The following is a 19,335-nucleotide window of genomic DNA, read 5'->3' as shown; positions in this document are numbered from 1 at the left end:
TCAAATTTACATAATTATGCCTCTGTTCATGTGTTTGTCTTATTCTGAACCTATGACGTAAGCTCTAATTCATTTTACGCAATTTATGTTCTAAGTCTGGCACAACTTTTTCTGCCCTTGGGTTTCAAGAGCTGCTTGCTTCCCCTAGGATCAGCTAGTTCTCAGTGTGTTTAGCATTTTATTCAGAATTAATACTCCTGAATAAACTATATCAATGACAAATTCCTTTTTAACATCATAGCAGCAGCATATGTCAGACTGAATCATTAACAATATCCAGAATGTACCGTTTTCTTCCTGCCTCTTCTGAAAATCTGAGTTTGAAGTAGTGCTAGTCTAGCTATATGCTCAGGTAGGCCTGTTTGGGTGTCAGTAAAGATGTGATATGCCACATCACTGTTTCTCTTCTTCTCACTAATAATTTCTGACAGTAAATCTCATTCTGTCCTTTCTCATGTTTTATCTCTCACCATACTGTTAATTTCTCTTTTGCAATACCAAATACAGATGCTCAGGCTGCACTGTTCAAAAGAGCTATTTCAGCTTCAGTTGTAAGAGTGGAAACTTACTGATATTTAATGTTTTCTTACACAAGTACTAAGTCAACAGTAGAATTTCTTCCCTTTTTTTTTTTTTGAGATTATATTCATTAGAGGATTTAAAGATTTAGTATAACCTTGAACAGAATCTGAGCTGCTCATAGCAATTTAATAAATTCTCCTTTCATTTCCATTTTAAAAATGAAAATTGTCACATTTTCTGTGACAAGAATTCACCTACATGTTAGATAAAAAAATACATAAAGGAAGCGACTTTTTATGTCTTTTGGTCAGTTCACCATTGGAGGACTAAAGCTCATACCTGCTGCAGAAACATAATACAAATATTCTGCACACATCAGAATAATCTTATAGAAGCAGAGTTGTCCATATCCTTCATTTAGAGAAAGGTACCTCTCTAAGATTTAGGTGTAAATTTTTGTTTTCTAAGGGCTTATAATTATCTTTCATCATATTTGGAATAAGCGAAGGCCCAAGACTATACAAAGCAAGGGCAGCATGCTGTTTATTAAGGTTTTTAAATCAAATAAACTCTATCCTTTGGTTTGAATTTTTAATTTATTTTTTTTTTTTACAAATTAATGCATGACAATATTTGAATAGGCCAGGTGAAGCACAGAAAAATAGTTTTAATTTCAAAACAAGAAATAACTGTACCTGACAAACTTTAGTGCTTATATGGCATCAAATTAACCTCATTGATATGAATAGGCCATGCAAATAAAATGTAGTAGTTTACTGCTTAATATGATACATGGAACCTAAGATGCATATAATTCTGTTTCTGGAATTATGCAACTGTTCCCTGTGATTAGCTGCCTTGAGAATCTCTGTTCAACAAACCCTTTTAAGCAATGTTTTTAACCATTTCTGTTCCATGGTAAGAGGGGAACCAGATATGGAAATCCCAGGAATGGCAAACATAACCAAAAAGCAAACAAGATAAATTGTGACATTGTAATTCATTTTTTGAAGACCCAGACATTCATTGAAAGAAAATCAGACAGTGCAGTAGTTACATTCATATGAATTTTGATTCAACTTTTTCAAGATTTCGTTATCCTTTTTGCCTAAAGCTGAGGAATTAAGTTGCTTTGCTCTGGTATGTTAATATGGAAACCCCTTACTAGTCGGAGTGGATTTTGGTAGTCACAACCATCACAAAGCAATTTGGGGAGGAAATTAAAGGAGTTTTTTAGGAAGTGAAACTCTATGCCATCTGCCTTGTGACACCCAGCTTTACAGAAATCTCTAAGGTTCATCAGAAAAATTATGTATAGGTTGTCTGTGGATGTGCAAGCACATGTGTGTATGCTTTTAATTTTTTTTATACCATCCAGTGATTTTGAAAGCTATTTTGCAAACGCAAAATTCACTGTTTCAAATTAGTAATAAATTTACTGCTGCAAAGTAGTTTCTTTCCCAAAGAGTTACACATTTGAATGAAAATTAAATGATCACTTTTTTTTTTCTGAATTTTAAATGGTGTATTTTAAGCCTTCTAGAAGAATTGTTCTAGAAGGCTTAAAATTCTTCTGCATTTTAACTCGTCTGTAAAAGTCATTATTTTTCCACAAATGTTTTGTATTATGAGTTCACATCACTAATGTCAGTAAATGTAAGTAAAACTCCTAATGTGAATATATAGGATACTACCACGAATGAAAGAGAATGTGTGAGTTTAAGGGAAATAATTTTGCCCCAGCTTTAAGAAGTCAAACAAGTCCTGTCAGCAGCTCTTTAACAATCTGCTGATTTACAGCAGCCAGAAGAAAATAATAGGTTTACGTAGAAAAAATATGTGTAAGTCTTAACTTTGTGACTGAAGAAGTTCAGATGAAGGCACTAAAATGTCATCTTTATCATAGGTGATTTTGTGAATTATTGTCATTACTGAGCAAAATAAAGCTTAAAAGCTTAAAAAGGCATGCGTATCATGACTGCATACTTTGTTAACATAGAATTTTGTTAGGATAAACAGAAACCTGCTAGCAAACGGATTACTGAACCTGGATTTATCACAGTGTTCTCATAAATTACTGATGTGTGATAAACACTTTCATTATGTAGTATGAAACATATACATGCTGTATTGCTAGCATATTGAAAGCCTGCAAGTATTTCAACACCTTCAAGCTAGCAAGTATGTAAAGCAGTAAGATAAAATCATTAATAATCAGGTTCTGGAGAGAGCTTACACAATCATTAATAGAATAATGAATCATAGAACAGTTTGGGTTGGAAGGGACCTTAAAGATCATCTAGTTCAAACCCCCCTACCATGGGCAGGAACACCTTCCGCTAGACCAGGTTGCTCAAAACCCCATCCAACCTGGGGATGGGGTGATTGCATTACTGAAGCAATTCTCATTAAAGCAATTTTTGGGTATAGGCCATACTTTATAGAACACCTTTCTCCCAAAGAATGCAAGCAATGACTAGTAAACTTGAATGTGCAAAATTTAGAGAAAGAGGTTATGTTTGTTACATTATGTTACGCTACGCTATGCTACGTTTTGTTTTATGACTGTTTTGACTAGAATCTTAAGTGTGAAGTTGTAGAACAAACAAATCAGTAGAATAATAAAACAAATGAAGCACAGATCTTTTAATTCAGAGTCCATTCATAAGTGATAAGAAAATGAAGTGTTTTGAGAGAGAAAAGAGAATTAAAAGAAAGTGGGGGCTATTTGCTTAGCTGGAACATGTTGGTATATTTCCTTGTTCAACCCTTATAATGTTAGTTATCTAAAAAATCTAAGGAAGTATTTAGTGATGAGTAATATTTAATGGAAAGATGACTAAGTTTACCTTTTATCTATCCCAGTCAAACACACATAGAGGTTTAACTTGCCTATGTCTTTTATGCCCCAGTAAAACATCTGTTTATACTGTTACAGCTCCTGGTCGGAACAGGTATATAGTAATTTATTGTTGAGATACAACACAATCCACTCAAAGCATCTAGGATTATTTTTTCCTTTAATAGTTTGGATAGAGTACTATACCACTAATTTTTTAATTTAAATATTTACTTTCAATGAAGTTGTAAACTTCGAATTTTTTTTTCATGTATGTGAATGGTTTCATTTCTGTTCTTACATAGTTTTGTATTTTTCATTCACAATTTCAGCTTAGGTATAAGTTGATGTTTTTTTTTCCTCCCCCTATTTTGGGAACTTGTTTGTTGTTTAATTCAGTTTGTGGTAGATCCATTTTATGCATATATTTGGTGAAAATAAAGTCAAATTTTTGGACACAAAACACTCGTCCTCACAACAAAATGCCAGCTGCTAAATCATTAGGAACCAGTCTGACTTGACAGTATCATCAATATACTGGATCTCATTTGTGACAGGTGCGGTGCTTTTGATGGCTTGTGTAGGCAGCCTATATGTTTAAATGGAATAGAAAATAATGTTTTGTAATTACTGCCAGTAATTACTGTTTATTGCCTCACCATGACTCAGAAATCCTTTTATGATAGGAGATGATGATTCCTGAGAACATGTATGAGGTGAAGATTAAAAACTACATCTTTTGTAGTTTGGGACTTTTTTTTCTTCTTTCTTTAGTTTAGCATTTGATGTTCAACATGTTTTATTTGTAGCAGCTCATCAGTTAATATAACTTGGTACCAATTCTCAGTGTGCTATCCAGTGCTGGATACTGAGCTGTCCACTGATTTTTATTGTCCCTATGAAAACATCACGTAGTCTCTCATTTGACTGAAAGACAATGTCTGGAAATCACTACAGCTTAAACTAGCAGATGTAGACCTTATTTCTCGCTACCTCAACTGTACTGCTTTGCTGGTCTTGCCCAACGACCTGCTCTTTAGTCTTAACTTTATTGTAATGTGTTTGTCCTTTCTGCTAGATACAGTGAATGTCAAGTTGTCTTAATTCAAGCACATCTTCTGAATATTTTATATCAAATTGGCGTACGGCTTACAGGATTGAAAGTGGATCTGGTATTACAGTCTTTTAAAGCAATATTCTATAATTCTACATTAGACTGTAAGATGTTTTCTCAAAATAAATTAAACTGTAAGAGAAATTATCAGTCTAGTGCTCTCCTGTTTTTTCTCTTCTTGTGTATTACCTGTTTCTCACTTTGACACCAGAAAAGTAAGCCTGAAAAGCTGATTTTTTCATTATACAGCCTGTACTTTTACTGTTCATTATTGTGTGTGAGGTAACTTTAAATTCTGGAAGAAGGTGATATTATTATAAAGACAAATTTGTATTTTCATTGTGATGGGGGTTTTCTAAACACTGATGGATCATGTATTTTTTTTTCTTATATTTCAGAATAAAGTTTAGTGAATGTATCTATTGTTATGTGTATCTGTATATGTATGTATGTAAACGTATAGAACTCATGATTAAGATGAGATTGTTCTTAACTGATAGTAGAGCATCACTAGCCAGTTCGGGGTGTGTGAATAAAGTATAGACCAGTAAGAGGAGTTTTGCTGCTGAGGTTCAAACCATTCACTGTATGTGATGAGTCAGAATTTGTTCTTGGAATCAGCTGAGATTCAGTGAGCTGAAGAAGTTATCTCTGCAATTGTAGAGTCAAAAACAAACTCGAAAATAGGAAAGCATCACGATTATGATCTCAGTGCCTGAAGTATATGATCTGGAGTTTAAAGAGACATATCAAAATATGGGTACACTATGTCTTGAGCAGCTGCCTCTGGAGACTTACAAAGGATTATGGAGTATCATCTAGATGATGAACTGAATGTACCCAGAAAGGTTTATTTTATGAACAATGAAAGCCCGAATAGGTGTGTGTAAAACCAGCAATGATTTTGGTATATATGATGTGCGTTCTATGTAAGACATAGAGTTTGCTTTGTATAACTATAGCTTTCTTCCTGTGTTCAACTCCTTCCTTTTGTCTTCTTTAAGCCTACTTGGAGTAACAACAGAACCAACAATGGAACATGTAGCATTTGTATAATTCAACTAACCTCTCCAGCAATTTTAGTTATTGATATGCTAATCATATCAGTAGTGGTCTGCAGATACTGCCAGTTTCTCTTCAGATATCAATTGGGATAATGCCTTGTGGCAGTTAAGCTTAGAACTAGTTCATATTATTTTAAATCTTTAACTGAATTTAGTGATAGATTTGCTTATAAAACAAAGAGCTGCACCTTTTCCATCATTTCTGTTACTCTGCCATTTGAAATGATTAAGCTTCTCTGCATCTCTACAAAGTATTTTTCAACTTATCTTGTCTTGGCTGTATTTTAGATTTTACCTTGTGCCTGGCCTAATTTTTCCAGAGCTCTTTATTTATATAGTGCAGCTATTCATGTAACCACATTAATTACATTATTATTTTCCTTTTTGCAGCAACCCACTTGGCATGCCTGTCTTGCCTCAAGATAGTAGAAATTAATAGTAACATCTCAAGCAAAACAACATGTATAATTTGCAGGCAGCATTACTAAATGTGTTGTATAATAACACAGGAGTTGAATAAGTGCAATTGAAAATTCTTTAACCAGTTGCTGACAGATAAAATCTGGACAATATTTTGCAAGAGTATTAATTGAGAATATAGAACATCAACTTTTCAGAGTTTAGGAAATTGACTATAAATAAGGGCCTAAGTATGGGGAGCCAAAAAGAAAGCTTGAGTGAGATAACAAGATTTTCATGGAAATCTACATTTATGTGCTCTTTTTTTTGTGAAAAGTTATTGAGGACTGAACTGCAAGGCAGTAGAATTGCTTAAACTTTTTTTTTTTTTATTTTGGCTGCCAACACAGATAAGTTGTTCACCTACCAAATTACTGAACGTGGTTGTTTGAAAGCCGATATCGTAAATGTGGAAAGCTCAGTTACTATGAGGTCTGGTAGGATGGATATTCTTCAAATCCCTATATCATTTCTCCAGAGGAACTGTGGATGGTTAAAAGAAGGGAAGCTCCTTCAGCCATGCAAGCAGCTGAATCTTGAGGTGCAGCAAAGATTTTCTGCACCAGCCAGAGTAAACAAAAGTTTTGCACATGTAATCACAAAATTTTTGATTCTTTATGGTCCATTGAATTCTGGTTTGCTTAAGCATGTACTGTCTTTGAGACAAGAATGAGAAAAACCGTACAACTTTGTCTTTGTGTTCATAATTATACCATAATAGACAAACAAAGAATGACAGTTTTTGCGTGAATTACACAGTAGATTAGTCACTGTTATACTTCCAAGTGTATGACTGGGATAGGGATTTGGCTGTTAGCCATCCCAGGGAGGTAGAAACCCCAAGATATGTTGTAGCATGATAAATTATTAAACGCTTTTTGCAGCAACCAGAAATGGCAAACAATCTGTTTTGTACGCTTCACAAAGAAGGTGTCTGAGGAGCAGTTTGTTCCTTTCTTGCATCTTCTTTGTGTGTGTGTGTGCGTGTATGTGTGTGAGTTTTTTTAATCAATGTATCCTTTTCTGTTCAGATTTTCCATCCCTCCTCCAAGATAGGCACAGTAATTCCAGTAAATTGATCCCTATGACAGGGAAGCCACCTCTTTACATACTTTTAGAAGTGCAGTTTTGTTGACTTGGACGTTGCTGCAAGCCTTTGCAAAATTCAGGCCTGTTAAAAACTTAACTTCCCCACTTACTATTAAATGACGAAGAAAAAATACAAAATGGATGGGTAGTCAGACAGTATATATTGCACATATGAAAATTAATGTATAAGGCAGGAGGTACACTGCCACTTTAAAAAGTGAAAGTTAAGCCATTTTCCCTTAAAAGCACAGCATTTTTGTCTGGGAAAAAGTTCCATGCAACTGGGAAGATGATTTCATACTTGAGAACAGAGTGAATGAGGAGGGTAGGGTTACAGGGGACAGGAAACAAGCCAGAGGGTGGTAGAGAGTCACTTGGTTTGAGAAAGTGGCAGCACTGATAAAAGTTGGAAGAACGCGGAAGCTAGGGTTTGCTAGACTGATTGAAAGGATGTAACAACAATAACTAAGGTAGAAGAACAGAGGAAAGGGATAAGAGACAGTTTTGTGTTGGTTGTGGTGACTGAAATTAAACCATCTAGGCAAAGAGACTCTGAAAATAATGTATTTCCTTATGATTGCCCCACTGTGATTAACTTATAGGAGTAATAAGATTTTATTTTCCCTAAATATTCTTAAAATTTTATTTTTCACTCATGTTAAGAAAACTAATTTCTTATTGCATCGTATATTTTATCACAATGAGTCATGCCTTTAGGCCCACCAAACTTCTTATAGATGAGCGGGTTACTGACCAGTTGTTAGTATTTTTATTCCTCTGCTTAGGTAAGGGTGATCTGCTCTATCTAATAACATTCAGAAGACTGAAGTAGGAAACAAGTGCATTGTTGAAAAATATCTTAGCTCCAGTCTTTCTGATCTGTCACTACTGTAATTTTATAGACAGTAACAACCTCAAGATAAAAATAAAAATCCAGTTGCTACACACTCTGGAAAATTTAAAAAAAAAAAAAAAAGTGGGTATGTTTGTTCATTTTAAGCATTCATATTGACTTATATTTTTCATTATGAAGTCCTTTATATCATTTAAGATCATTGAACTATGTAATCTGTTAATGAAAACTTTGACATTTCTGAAAAACTGAAAGGGAAGTAGCACAGAACCTAGCAGGCAATAATACACAGAAATATAGAAATATACAAAAAACTAGAGGAACAGTTGTTGCTTGGTTGTTAGTAAACGGAAGTGAACAACCACTGAGTTGTATCAGCTGTCACTGCATGTTGAAAGGCTGGACTGTATAAAGTGATGTGCAGTTAATAAACTGGTTTACCAGTCTAAGAATTCTGGAAAATGAGCAGAATATAATCTAAAATAGCTCTTTTAAAGTATTTTCCATTCCTGGTGATATATTTTATTTATCATTGCAACTAATGTGAAAGCTTCTGACCAGCAAACACATTTTCAGTGATTGTCAAATAATTATCAAGCTACTAGTTATTTTTGCTTAACATTTCAAGAATTAAAAAAGAAAAAAAAACCCACATCTTCTTTCCTTCTTCTTTCCTTCTTTCCTTCTTCTTTCCTTCTTTCCTTCTTTCCTTCTTTCCTTCTTTCCTTCTTCTTTCCTTCTTCTTTCCTTCTTTCCTTCTTTCCTTCTTTCCTTCTTTCCTTCTTTCCTTCTTTCCTTCTTTCCTTCTTTCCTTCTTTCCTTCTTTCCTTCTTCTCAGTATTGATCATTTTGGCAGACTTTGTCCTCAAATTTGCTATGACTAATATTCAGTTCTTTATGACTATGAATATTCAGTTCTATATGACTATGACTAATTCTTCAGTTCTAATATACAGTTCTTTGACTGTATTCAGGTAATAATACTACTACCTTGTAAGAGAGTTGGTTGATTCATATAACACTGTATTCCTGGGCTATCCAGACATTGGATGTTGCTTAACTCATAATCTCAAGAGAACCTTTTTGAGTTAGGAGCACTGAAATTGCTATAAGAATAAATTTCCTGGCATTGAATTCTGTTGTGTTAACTATGAAAAAATAAAAAAAAAGATAAAAGATGTTAAGTACTGTTGAAACTTTCTCATTTGTTAATAGGAAATTGTAATATATTTATTGCACTGTGTTGAAATGTGTTCATTGTATAAATATTTTGTTTTAAATCAGTTGAATTATAATATTAGTAATGTTTTCTGAAATGATTAATTCCATCAACCAGAGAAGAACACTTGATCTGTTACACTTTAGAGACTATGTAAGACTTTGTGTAGATTTTATTTCTCCATTTCTATCTGGAGGGATGCTGAAATTTTACAAATTTTAGATGGCATATACCGTTATTGAAGAGTTTTAGACTCTGCTAGCACTGTTTTCAGAAGACTTACTTTACCAGGAGAAAGATGAGATCAAAAGATTTCACTAGATATCTGTGTTTCCTTTTACGGTGTGCTGGCCACATCTTAAGACTTCATTCTGTTAATGAAAAGGGATAAATTATGCAATGCTTTATAACTATGCAATCAAAAAAATATTGTCATGTAGGAAAAGTATAAACAAGGAATATAGAGACAGGTAGTTAAACATGAATTACTACTGTAAAGCAATTAAGATTGGTGGAAATTACTTTCATGTCTTAACATTGCTGCTGTAATGAGGGATAATTATGATACAAAAATTGAAATTGGAGCTGCAGTGATTGAAAACTTGTATGACAGATGCTGGCAATTTGAGTTGTTTCAGTTTGCTATTAGACTTCTGGTAATTAACTGAACACACTTGACAAGACATCATTAAGTATTACAAAAAGCCTGTCAGCATCATATTAAAGAATACATTCTTTAATGCTGAAAGCTACGGTAGTTTTTGGGAAATGGAAAATCTTCTGTCTGATTTTAGCACCTGCCCTGCTGCTCCCTTTTTAACCTATACATAATCTCTCCTTTTAGGTACTGGAAACTGAAAGAATCTATAGAGTTTTTGAAACAAGAAGTGTGAAACAAGTCCTTCCCCTGCTTCAGCTCCTGATTATGCAACATGATGCAAGTTATTTAACCATTTTATTTCTGATTTTTCCTTTGTAGATGATGAAAATGTACTATTTTCTGGATTTTTAGGAATGCTTAGTTTTTGTTAAATTCCCTACCCATGTGGTGAATATTTTGTTTTAAAATTGAAGTTAGTTTAGTACAGAAAAGCTGTTTTGAAAAAAATTATAAAATGAAACCTTACTGCATTAAGCTTGGACCTGATGATCCTTCTGGTCCCTTCCAACTTGGTATTCTGTGATTACTTTCAAGCTAAAACTCTTAATTATATTTGTAACGCTTTCAGAAATAATTTCAACTGACCTAAGCCTGACGTGAGACTGCTGATTGTTACTTAATGGTTTTACAATGTTTTGAACATTAAATATATATATATCTGTTTAGCAAGTAAATGTTATTGGCTGCAGTTTTATCATCTTGTTATGTGCTTGATTGTGTTTTACATCATTCATTTGGAGCTGTTGAATTATGATTTCAGTGTTTAAGTCCCAATGATCTGGGAAGCATTCTATTCACTAGTGGATTTAACAAAAGAAGTAATCTCACGAAACAAGTTCCGAGATATAAAACATGGAGAATATAGGGAAATATCAAATAGAGAGTCCTTAGGAGAAAAGAAACACTTAATTCTCTGTGTGAACTGGAAAAGTCTTAACAAATTTCAGTCCAGCGTCCATATTAATGCAGGATTTAGAAGAGAGTCTGCCTTGCAAGTAGACTGTCAGCATCTTTCAGTTGTTCTATTTTACAATCTGATTAATGTACATTCATAATAGCTTAGGGAAATAAATAGAATTTTCAGAGGAATTTCTTGGCGAGCTAGGATGGTATAGCTCATTCTGCCTTAGAGAGGACATAAATACATTGTTTAAAGACTAGAAGAAGGGAATGGATTTGGAATCCTGAGTAGCTCATATTTAAACAGTGTTCAGAGCTCTTGCATCTTTCAGTTAGTGGGCAAGATACGTTTTACCACCTGTCGTGGTTTAACCCTAGCTGGCAAATAAGCATTATGCAGCTACTCACTCAGTGCCCCCTCAGTGCCTCCTCACTGCCTCCGATGGGATGGGATAGAGAATCAGAAGAGTGAAAGGGAGAAAACTCATGGATTGAAGTAAAACAGTTTAACAGGTAAAGCAAAAGCCACACACATGGGCAAAGCAAAACAAGGAATTCATTCACTACTTCCCATAAACAGGCAGATGTTCAGTGATCTCCAGGAAAGGCGGGCTCCATCACACGTTATGGTTAGTTGGGAAGACAAAGGCCATCACTCCAAATGTTCTCCCCTTCCTTCTTCTTTCCCAGCTTATATACTGAGTGTGAGGTCATGTGGCATGCAATATGCCTTTGGTCAGTTGGGATCAGCTGTCCCCTCCCAACTTCTTGTGCAGCCCCAGCCTACTCACTGGTGGGGTGGTATGAGGAGCAGAAGAGGCCTTAATTCTGTGTAAGCTTTGCTCAGGAAAAACTAAAATATCAGTGTGTTATCAACGTTCTTCTCGTAATAAATCCAAAACACAGCACTATACCAGCTATTACAAATAAAATTAACTCAGTCTCAGCTGAACCAGGATGCTAGGAGAGCCATTCACTGTAATAAAATAGCAGTTGTGATCAGCATCTTATTTTATTTGTAAATTGTTTTTTAGCATTGTTTTACATACGTTAAATGTAGCATAAATGTATTTTAACATAATTTATATCTTCATTCTTAAGTGAATATTATTGTAAGAACTTAGGGATTCAGGGTTCTTCTGGAGTGAGTGTAAACATGAACTACCATGTAAGAACTGTGTTAAACATGAACTAACCCTGAGTATGCTTGTGTTCTTTTCCATTAATTACTGTCTTTTTTTCCTTTTTATTCCTACTTCTGTTGCAGAAAGCCTTATATCTACTTAACTTTGATTTTGCTTTTATCTTGCCCAATATGTGCCAGCCTCCAAAACGAGTGAACTTGAAGCCTTTTCTATTCACTGGTCACTCTTTTTAAATCATTTAAAATTTTTATTCATCACATTAGTAATTTTTTTTAAGTATTTGTAGTTGTTATTTGCTGTGATTTTCAGCTGATTTTTAAAGGTAGTTATTAAAATTAATTTCCTTTACTAAGTATAGATTTTTTTGCCTATTATGGATGTAAAATACATGATGCAAATGAAACCATGTTTGCAGTTGTCATCTGTTTCAGAATTTCTAATTATTAACTCTGGGGCTTTCCTATAGCTACTTCTTTGTCTAGTAATGTTAGATGTCTTTCTAAATGTAGTTGTATTTCTTATAAAAGTCTCACTCCTAGATGAGACTGATGCTTCTGTGTCATTAAGGCTTGGAATGGCTAATTAATGATTCAATTGTGTATTAACATTACTTATAAATGTGTAAAATATTTTTTAAAGTGATTTCACAGCATTGATAATGGAGGGTGCTCATAGGCTTTACAGACAGAACAGTCTTCTTAGCAATATTTTAAATAGCTTTTTCAGAACTGAAATGAGTAGATAATTATCAATAGTTTTGCATAGGCAATATTTTATTCAAAATAAGTTTTCACAAGTTTACAGAAAATTTGGGGGTTTAGATTTTTTTCTAACTTATGAAACATGAGGATACTAAAGCACAGACAGTATTCACCAAAATGCTTTTACTTTAACTGTGGTTGTTTTACCAGGCCTACCATATCTCGCTTGTCACTGTCCTATATTAGTATCTTAGAAAATTGATACTGTCTCTCTTACCGCATTCTTTCAACGGTCTCAATTTTTTTATTAGTTATTTGATATGTCATCCATAGGAAAATAAGTCAGATTATACATTCTACATTTTCTTCTGAAAGTGATAGAATTCGTAGTTTTTCTGACTTCCCAGGGCTAAATTGACAAATATGGGCCAGACAGATGGAGAACACTTTCTATTTTGTATTGGGTGTATAAAAGCCAAACAAAACACCCCTCAAAAGCTCCTAAATCCCACAATAACTTTCTTTGCATTTTCAGCTCTACAGTTCTTGAAGACAGGAGGTCATTGTCATAGGAGGCTGTGTCTGTAGTTGTACTAACCTGATCCTTTCTATCATGTCAGCTTGTATACTTGAGATATTTGAAAGGAAAAATGGAAAAATTTAACTATATTCAGTAAGAAAACAATTACATTAGTGAAGTGATGTATTCTTGGTGACCTGTGTTGCTAAGAAACAAACTGCTATGTTCTCAATTGATTAAATCCTTCTCAGTGTTTTTGCAACAAGGTACATTGCAATGCCTTATTCGGGCTCGGGCATCTCAAATCCATTAACCATGACGTCAAGCTACTATCTGCTTCTTTACTTTAGTCTTGCTCCATCAAAACTAAAATCACTCAGACATCTCTCTGTGAACATCTAGTGTGAAGTTCCAGTTCAACAAGGGACAAAACAAAACTCTTCCTGTTTCTCCAGACTTCCCTCCCTCTCCTGTTTTCTTGCCTTGATCCAGGAAATGCATCTGTCATATCATACTGGAGTCTGGATGCCATCTTCAGCCCATTCTTTTTGCACAGTCATTAGTTCTGAATTTATCCAGCACAAGTTGGGTTAAAACACATGTGGGCACACAGTGCATTTCTCTCAAATGAGCCAGTGCACACAAGAAAAGGTTTTGTATTGATTTAGTTGAAATGTGGTCAGACAAAAAATCTGCCACTAGAAAGTTACCCTGTCAGCATTGTTTGAACAAATTTAAACCAATAAAGTAGTTCTACAGAGGATCTATTCTATGCATTGTAGTATTGCATACCTTTGATATAGTACAAGCAGCTATCTGGCAGGACTTACTGTATAATTTAATTTTGCCTATGCTTGCTGAAGTGTATTTCTAAAGTAGAACCTTCCTTATTCAGCTAAAGAACTGATACATTTGTTTTCTTGTTTCACCATTTGTCTTAATTATCGTAAAATCCTTTTTCTGAAGTTTGAAAAATGTAGTCTTATTCCATGTGTATTTATCTAATATCAGAGTGTAGTTTGCCACTGTCTCATTTCTATACGGACCTTTAAACTTGTTCCTAAACCTTTCTTTTTGGACTCTCAATGCTCCCTTGCTTTCTATGCCAGCCCTTATTGCCCACTTGTTAAATATTTAAATGGTAATTTTTTTGCTTTCTCTCATGTTCTTTCCCACTTGATAGGAATCTGTGTGAACAGTCATCTTAATCTCCTTATATCCCATGCCTGCTTACTATCACTTTTGCTCTGCTAGCTGCACAAAGTTCATAATGATCTGATCAAGGTTTTGCTGAGATTACAGCCTGTGATACTGATCACTGTATTCATTGTTTCCTTCTTCCTCACCTGTCTGTATCAATTTCTAGTCCTTCATAGTAGTTTTGCTCTTGATTTATGTGAAACTAGAATTTTAATCCAATATCTAAATCTAACCATTTGGAACAACTCACATACCCAGAGAAGATACAAAATGTATCAAGTCAGCTGAAACTGATGGAACATTATAAACTACAGCCTGCAACATCTCACACTTATCAGTTAGTGCTGTATGACTGTGTACTCATTGGGCATTAACCATTATCTTTCCGCCTTTCCATGTAGTTCTTAATTTTATATATTTCATACATTATTCCCAGCTGTATATTTTCAGGTAGTACAAGTAGCTTTATAGATGAGCTGTCACAATCTCAACTACTTTTTGCTGACACTTACTTCATACATGTTCTGAAATATTTTAGGACAAATATAAAAGGCCTATTAATTTACAGTAGCAGTAATGCTCCTCCTCCTCAGAAAGAGACATATATATATATTCCTGTGAAATCATTATATCCCAGGCTAATTTGGAATTCTTAACTTGCTTTGCTGGAGATGATTCAACTGATCAATCATGACTTAGGGCACTAATTTGCACATAGACTTACGAAATAATGGAGGATTTCTGGCTTCTCCTTGCGCAAATAATGTGTTTCTAAGTTTAAATTTTTGGTTTGTTTCTCAGTTTGCAGTTCCATCAGTCTAATTCGTTTGGGGATTTCTGGTTGCGACTAAATACTGTAGGCCACTATTGTTGTTATTTCCTATGCTTGAAAGAGGCTAGTTTTCATATTAGCTCTAAATTCAGTAGAAGTTATTTGGTCCTGCTGTTTATACTGATAAGAGCATGGTCACCTCATAAAGAGGAACATAGACAAAGCTGCCACATTTAATGCTTTCTTTGCCTTAGTCTTCAATACCAAAGATGGGTTCAGGGGTCCCCAGAGCCCTGGGCTAGAGAACCATGGCTGCAAGAATGCCAAATTCTGGGACTTAACTGCTCTCCTGAATTTGCCTACCTTCAGCTTCAACTGGAGGACCTACTCATACTACTCCTTTAAAATGTTTGTGTACTACCCAGCATCCACTTTCCATGAGATAATCAAGATGGTTTTCAGCAGTTATGTACATATACACTTAGCAGTTTCAACACCTCCGTGAAATGTACAGGAAGTACTTAAATCTGGATGAATTACAGTCATGGGTAAGAGCTCCAGGAATATTTTGGAGCATAAGTTAGGCAAGCTTACTGTGTCATGTAACCCGTAAATACACTGTGAGCATTTATAAATTGGATAACCTCTCTCTAATTCAGTGATAATAAAACAACAGAAAGGAACTTCTCTGGGTCACTTTTGCTAATGCATTAGCTATTTCAGCAGAGAAAGATGATAAATGATTTTAATAAAAAGTCATTATAGCAATACTGTTAGATGCCCAATCTCTGATTAGCATCAAGAGGATAGACAGTTGACGACATTGGTTAAGATGTGAGGTGAGGCTTAAAAATATGATTCTCAACTTCAGAACTAGTTCACTGGGTGTAATGAATGCCAGTCACTTTTTGAACAAACATTTCAGAAAGTAAAAAAAAAAATTAAAAATTGCCTCCCTGTTTGTGATGTCATTCATCATATTTCAACTTCCCATATTATTACTGCATTTTTTGTATGTTTCCTAATTCCATCTGTCTTATTACATCACAAGCTGATGTTCATTGTTACCTGTGTATCACATGTGAATAACACACCTTGAATGAAAAGTACCCTTCATCCGAGTTTTATAAGTGCCTATGCCGTGTAGGAAATGTGTTTGTAAGTAAGTAATAGCAAAGGGCTTAATATTAACAGAAGAAATAGAATGTATCAGATTTATTTTTAGCCTACAATGACTTGTAGAAAACAGCACTGAATAATAGACTTTCATCTGGGCCATACCCTAAACCTGGACATCACATGTGGCTCTGGATGCTGTGGCAACTGCAGCTGTGTTGTCAAGGAAACAGCCTTGTGCTCAATAGGCAAAACCAATGAGGATTAAGCAAGGCTATATTATAGCTAAGCCTCTGTGACCTTATCAGGGATCAACAAGATCTGTCTGTTCTTCACTGTGCAGGTGTCCCTCAGGAGTGACGGAGATATGCACAGGCAAAAACATACATGCAATATACCTGATGTAAATGTCAGACCTGGATTATTCTAACAAGTGAATGCATTTCCCAGTTAGATGGATTAAAAGGCTCCGTTTGTGTAAGTAAAATGTTTATATAAAATAAAATTAAATAATAGAAAGAAAGTAATGTGACGTTTTTCTGTAAGCTATGAAATGAGGAAGAGGTAATTGAACTATAATGAACTCTGGAAGTCTTTTTGATCTTTGTTGTAGCTTGGTAATCAGGCTAAAATTCACACACAAGTATGCCACTATATAAAATATGTTAATTTCCCAGTAATAAGAAACAAAGTTTATAGAACCCTGAGATGCAGAATAGTTGTCAGTAGTTTCAAGCACAGTTTTCTTGTTTAGTAGAAAGAATTAATGTGTGTGTCACTGAAGTAAACTCACACTGCAAAATACCATACACATGTTATTTCATCCCAGTTTTTTGTATGTAAAAGAATAAAAATCCAAATGGAATTGAGATAAATAAGTGCAAGAGCAAAACACCTAATTGATTTTTGCTGGGTGAGGAAAGAAGTTGAAAAAGTTTACATTACTGTCAGAAGTTTATTGTTTTCTGTTTAAACTTTAAAATATTTTTCCTTTTTGTTTCTGAAGCAAAATAAAATGTTACACTTTAGTTGAAGCTTCATAATAAATAATAACAAATGAGCAACTCAATTTGGCGTGCTTTGGCAGAATCTCTGGAGTTTATTGTGCTTTGCTTTTTTAAGTTGCCACATCACATCAAAGGTGATTAAATGTCTTCCTTAATTATCCCTATGTTTTAATCTGCATGTACTAACCATTGTATTTTTCTTGTTTCAGTATCTCTTGTGGTGTAAAATACTCATTAAAAAAAAAGTCAGTGTTAGTTTATGTGCAGATAATGCCAGATGAACCTTTTCCAATAGTGATACTGTCCCATGTCTTGTGCAGAGAAGAGAGGAACTGGAGCAAACTGTAAAACGAGACACAACTGATTATCATAATGATTTTGTTTCTAACGTTATCTTGTGATTTATTTTCTTTCTTGGTGCATTTGTGGTGGTTGTGGTGATTGTTGCGTGGTTTGTTTTTTGTTTTGTTTTGTTGGTTTTTTTTTAATGTTTGGTAGTTTTTTGTTTGGTTTAGGGGTGTTTGTTTGTTTGTTTTTTCTCTGCAGAAGTTAATCTAAACCTGCCAAAGCCAATGGACTTTGTCAGATTTTGATCATTCTTTGCTGGCATCTGACTCCTTTTCAGAGTGTTTCTGCATTTCTTTCTTTTTTATATCTGATTGTTTAAAATACCTGATTTTTTTTTTCTTCAGAATTACTGTTTTTACCATTTCATCTAAGTTACAGAAAAATTCTGTGTATAAGATTTTTCCTGTTAAAGAGAGTTCAGAAATTTTTGCAGCATGTTTAAGGCCATTTCAGGAAATCCGAAACTGACCTGATCTCATTGCTTCATTTCTGAGACTTGCCAGTCTCCTGAGAATATTTTCTATCAGAAATCAGGGGAAGAAATGAAGCAAAAAGGATGGGGAAGACTTCGCCACTGTGAGCTAAATATGATGTCAGTCATCTTAAGTATGTAAAATGTGCAATGGAAATCTTATAGAAGAGAATATATTCAGTGCTTTAAATATTTAATGCTTAAGTATTTAAGAGCATAATCAAAGTTGTTAGAATACATGCAGCAGTTAGCTTAAAAACCCGTGACTTTAGTCCCTGGAGAAAAGTCCGCTGTGACCCAAAGATGCTTAGAGAAACAGGCTATTCATATTCAAAACAGAAGGATTAGGAATTGTGTTGTGCCTCCCTACAGGTTTCCCATTCCCATTCTTTCTTTCCTTGTCCATTTTTACTTTCACTTTTCAGGTGGTTTTATACTACTGTCATATTTAGTGCCTTTAGTCTCACATGTCATTTCATCTTCTCATGCTTCCGTTGATTCCTTATGGGTCTAATAGTTATTTTGAAGTTCAAGTACAGAGCTGGATACTTTTCCTAATTTACTGTCGGTGTGTTGAACCTTTTTTCCCTGCTTGCTTTTTTCCTGATTTTATACAAATACATCTGTCTTTATTCTCTATTATTCTCTATTGGCCTATCTTCTATCTGTAGCTTTATGGTCATTTTTCTTTGCCTTTGAATAACTAAAATCTTTGCTTTTATTAAGTAGTTTGGATTCTATAAGGAGTTTGCTTTGAATTAAATTTAATATTTAATCTAGACCTCACTGATGTGAATGACCTTGACCAGCTGTCACTACTTTAGGGAGCAACAGGTAGAACCCAACTCTTTTTTGTTTTTAACCCAAAAAACTGCTTTAACAGTGTGCCAGTAAATTATTGCAAGTTATCTACTACCCTACCGATTTCTGGAATAATCTGCAACCCTGAACAACAGACAGAGCAGTCTCTTCAGTTGGGTTATTTGTGGACAAATAGGCAGATCATCCTTTACCTGCTCATGGAGTGAGTTAGATGCATCCAGGACATGTCATCCTTCGTGTGCATGTGCTGTGCAACCGATCTGTACGTGCATACCAAGCCTAAGGCATTTCAGATGCTGTGGATTTACAGCAGACCACCTGTGCATGTCCCAAACCCGTGTGTCCAGGTGTTCCAACTTGAGTAGCAGATCTCTTAGAAGACATGTGGAATGCTAGCAAATATTATTTTCTCATTCCATTTTAAATCACTGGTGTAACATCTATTCAAAATGTTTTGTACCCAAGAGTTTTAATTTATTTGATCAAATTCAGACATGAATTCAAGAGTAATC

At 34.6% G+C, this 19,335-nt stretch overlaps 1 protein-coding gene across 11 annotated transcripts in view; it reads left to right on the top strand.

Annotated features, from left to right (window-relative positions):
* PRLR (prolactin receptor) overlaps positions 1 to 19,335 on the top strand; it is a 151,211-nt gene that overhangs the window by 8,169 nt on the left and 123,707 nt on the right. For 5 of the 11 annotated variants that reach the window (XM_065045130.1, XM_065045134.1, XM_065045127.1 and 2 more), the window contains exons 3-4: positions 10,004 to 10,096; positions 16,518 to 16,651. The exons of 1 other annotated variant lie outside the window; for it this stretch is intronic. The gene's annotated coding sequence lies outside the window, so the exon portion shown is untranslated. The remainder of the gene's footprint in view (positions 1 to 10,003; positions 10,097 to 16,517; positions 16,652 to 19,335) is intronic. 5 more of the 11 variants (XM_065045138.1, XM_065045129.1, XM_065045132.1 and 2 more) reach the window with 2 other exon arrangements.

Source organism: Columba livia, chromosome Z, assembly GCF_036013475.1.
Source record: "Columba livia isolate bColLiv1 breed racing homer chromosome Z, bColLiv1.pat.W.v2, whole genome shotgun sequence".
NCBI lineage: Eukaryota > Metazoa > Chordata > Aves > Columbiformes > Columbidae > Columba > Columba livia.
The sequence above is the reverse complement of the archived record's forward strand: the minus strand, read 5'-3'. Positions and strand labels throughout refer to the sequence as shown.